We start from the raw sequence: 4,669 nt of genomic DNA, 5'->3' as shown, positions 1-4,669 counted from the left end.
TTCTGTAGCCACTTTTCAACTTCTTGCTCTTTAGTAGCTGTGTGAATAGTCTTTGCTCTTCCAGGATAGAAGCTTCCAAAGTAGAAAGGGAGGAGCTAGTAGAGGAATCTTTTTTTCTCAGGAGCACACGAAGGCTTTAGATTCAGGTTTGGTCTTTGTAGGTAGACCTCTATCATCACTCCTATATTCATACAGAAGGGAACCTGTGACTGATCATTTAATCTATCATATCAGTCTTTATAGGAGTTCCCAACTCCTCTGAAGTAGCCCCCTTTTTGGCATCTTCTACCAACTGGTTTTCTGTCACTGCCTATCTCCAGTCATAGCCTCCATCATAGTCTGTGCTACCTGGGCTATCCTATTGATCTCATACTCCATGTCCATTCATATCCCGATGTGAGATACTTGTCATGAAAACCAACACAAAGGGGTATGAATAAGAATGATCACAATACTTGTCTGTAAAGCAATAATCACCTCTTCTAGATGGGTAAGCATCACAACTGCCTGTGGTAGGATGGGCGCTCCAGTCTGTATCTGTTTTGTCAGAATCCTGATTTCTCTCTCAGCCAAGAGACTAACAGTACTCTGTTCTTGATAAACAACATCCATGTGGATTTTCCTGTTACTTAGAGACTTTTAAGTGAGACTCAGGAACTGAACAGGAAATCAGGGTCCTCAAACTCAGCATAATCTTTCTAGACTGCTGGATTTATGAGATAAGTACACTGTACTAAAAGTTCCATTGCTAAAGAATTCCTTAATTGAATCTTCTGTCACATCACAGGGAAGATCCCCTAGAAAGTCAGTGTAGCATGAGAAGACCAAGTCTTCGGATTTATATTTGGTTCTCAAGCAGTCTGTGTAGTGGGCAAGATAGAATGGTCAACTGGAGGTGCCCTAAACCCATCATCGTCATGACTGTGCCAAAGGACTGAAACTTCTCTCACTTGGTCATTTGCTTCTTCAGCGTAGCTGACTGGCTTGGGGACATAGGTGCTTCCTCCAATAATCTCCCTCATCCTCAGTCAGGAAGTCTGTTGGGAAGAAAATTTTCTCCTTCTTCTTTTTTGCTGAGGCTGCTATGTTGTGAGAGGAAGAGGGAACCTAGAATAAGACTTATTAACAACTTTCAATATGCAAATGATACAACCTTGCTTGCTGAAAGCGAGGAGGATTTGAAGCACTTGCCAATCAAGATCAAAACTTGCAGTCTACAGTATGGATTGCAACTCACTGTAAAGAAAATCAAAATCCTCATAATGGAACCAAAGAGAACATCATGAAAAACAGAGAAAAGAAGGCAGCTATGATGGACTTCATCTTGTTTATCTCTACACTCAATGCTCATGAAAGCAGCAGTCAAGAAACCAACAGAGCATAGCATCAGATACATCAGCTGCACAAGACCTCTTCAGTGTTAAAGACAAGGATGTCACTTTGAGGACTAGGGTGTGCCTGACACAAGCTATGCATTTTTACTTGTGCACGTGCATATGAAAATTGGACATTGAATAAGGAAAAGCATAACAGATTGATTCATGGTAAATGGAGGATATGCATGTCTTGATGAAGGCGATTATATTGTTGTTAAGAAAACAGGAAAGAACAACTTATTTTATTTTTTATTATTATTATTTTTAAGAACAACTTATTATTGGGGGAAAAATTGCTTAACAAGATTTGTATAGGACCAAAGGGGAGAATATGCCTGGTACTGTTTCTAATTGGACACTTTTGCCCTAGTTCCTATACAGCCCTTAGTGACCCAGACCATGTGCTATAGACTACTGGGACTTTAGATTGCTTTTTTCAATGCACACAACATTCTTCATGGACTGCAACAGAAAGAAGCGATGTGGAAACTCCACTCAGTGAATTGAGCTCTACCTCAAACTGACCTGTAGCCCTGGAACTTAAGGTTGAAACTCCCTTGTGTGATCAAAAGTAGAGGACTGTTCTCCAGAGGGTATAGAACTTGTGGTTGGTCAATGGACTTTTGTTCCCTTCTCTTGCATTGGGGGTGCCAAATGAATGATGAGCTGGGACTACCATATAGTTACTAATTTAACCCCTAATACTTTATTGCACTATTATGCCATGTGTTAATCTGGTAGGCATGGCTCTCCCATTGTGAATGAATATTAGTGAACATTCAGCCTTATTTAAAAAAATCCTCAAAACAAAGAATCATGCATTTGAATTGTGGTGCTGTCAAATAATATTGAAACTACTTTGGACTTCCAGAAGGACACACAAATGTATCATGGAAGAATGCTTCTCAGAAGCAAAGGATGGTGAGACTTCATCTCACATATCTTGGACATGTAATCAGGAGAGATCAGTCCCTGGAAGAGCACATCACATGTGGCAAAGTAGAAGGGCAGTGAAAAAGAGGGAAATCCTCACCGTGTCATGAATTAATACAGTGGCTGCCACATTGGGCTCAAGCATCGCAACAGTTGTGAGGATGGTACAGGACGGGGCTGTGGTTTGCTCTGTTGTACATAGAGTCATCTTCAGTCTGAACCACTTTGATGGCACCTAACAACAGCAACAACAACCACTTGAACATTCAGAACCTGAAAATGGACCAAGAGACAGTCTTTCTAACAGAGCAAGGGAATTCCTCATGTTTTAACAATTGGAAAGTGTGCCTGAGTTGTATCTTTTCACCATGCTATTCAGTCTGTTTGCTGAGAATATAATCCAAGATGGACTAGATGAAGAATGCAGAATTAGGATGGGACAGTCACCCACAACCTGCAAAATGCAGATGACTTGACCTTGCTTGCTAAAAAAAAGAATTGCTTACGCACTTCCTGATGAAGATCAAAACTTACAACCTTTAATGTGGATTACAACTCAATAGAAGAAGAACCAAAATCCTCACAACATGATAAATGGAGAGGAGATCAAAGTTGTGAAGGATTTCATTTTGCTTGGATCCACAACTAATGCTCCAGAAACATAACACGTTTATTGTTTTGGACACACGAGAGTGCTTCTGACACAAGGCATGGTATTTTCAATGACTTCATATGCATGTCAATGCTGGCCAACAAATAAGAAAGATGAAAGAAGAATTGATGCAATTGAATTATGCTGCTGGTGAAGAATCTTGAAAGTACCATGAAATTCCAAAGAAAATATTTGATAACATGTTCAAAGAATATGAGATGAAGCCTCACTCTCCTTGCATCTAAGGAGCCTTTGGACTGTATTTCTTCCAAGACAGATTTGTTTTTCTTTTGACAGTCTATGGTACTTTTAATATTCTTTGCCAGCACCATAACTCAAAGTCATCAAATCTTCTGTGATTTCCTTATTGAATGTCCAACTTTCACATGCATGTGAGGTGATTGATACTGAGATGACTTGGGTCAGGCAAACCTCAGTCCTCCAAGTGACATGCTCACTTTTCACCACTGCAGAGGACTTGTGCCACTGTTTTACACCCAACAATTGGTTCTTTGGTCTTATGATTGCTGCTCCCATGAGTGGTGATTGTGGTTCCAAGGAAGGTGACACCCTTGACAACTTTCATCTTTTCTCCTTTTATCATGATGCTAACCATTGGTTCAGTTTTGAGGGTTTTTGTTTTCTGTATAGTGAGCTTAATCCACTTAATTCACATTGAAGGCTGCGATCCTTGATCTTCACCAGCAAGTCCTTCAAGTCCTCCTCACTTCAGCAAGCCAGGTGTGTTGTCTGCGTTTCAAAGGTTGTTAATAAAGTTTCCTTGAATCCTGATGCTGAGCTCTTCTTCATATAGTCTAACTTCTCTGATTCTTTGCTCAGCATAGAGACTGAGTAAGTATGGTGAGAGGTGACGATCCAGATACACACCTTTCCTGATTTTAAACCATGCAGTATTCCCTTGTTCTGTTCACACAACTGTCTCTTGATCCATGTACAGGTTCTGCATGAGCACAATGAAGTGTTCTGGAATTCCCATGCTTCTCAAGACTATCCATTGTTTGTTATGATCCACAGACTTGAATGCCTTAGCATAGTCGTGCTATGTGTTAGGGACCCTAAATGTGTCCTTACATTGTCTTTAATGAGTAAAACTTGAGATTAGGGAACAGAAACCCAATGCAATGGAACTAGAACAACCAGACTTCAGATAAAAGAACGCTGGCACACCATAATTTGTATAGAAATTTTCAAAGGGAAACCTAATTTACTTTGTTAACTGTTACCAAGTATATAACATTTTAAATATGTTCTGGTAAGTGATTGGCTAATATTTCTTGAAGTATCAAGTAACATCCCAAATGTTCTTTTTTCAAAAAAGGAATTAATTCTTATAAAATACATGAGGATATCTACAAAAATATATTAACAATGCTGCTTATTTACATATTCTTTATTAGCATATAAATCACAGGAAATGAATAACACACGACTGTATTTGTGCAGCCCTTGTAACACTGTAGCTAAACACTGACTGGTTAAACAAAAGGTCAACAGTTGGAAGCCTCCAGCTGCTCTTGGGAGGAAGAGGTGGCCATCTGCTGCCATAAAGAGACTGCCTCATATAGCTGAGAAGCATCAAAGCCCACATGGAAGAAGCACACCAGCCTGTCTGACCATGAGGTGTAGAAGGCACCAATTATCAGGCATCAAAGAACTAAAAATCATATCAGTGGGTGCCCGCTTTACT

Source organism: Echinops telfairi, unplaced genomic scaffold (genome assembly GCF_000313985.2).
Source record: "Echinops telfairi isolate 266 unplaced genomic scaffold, ASM31398v2 ScPeMD7_5;HRSCAF=22, whole genome shotgun sequence".
Classification (NCBI taxonomy): Eukaryota; Metazoa; Chordata; class Mammalia; order Afrosoricida; family Tenrecidae; genus Echinops; species Echinops telfairi.
Note: the sequence above shows the minus strand (reverse complement) of the source record.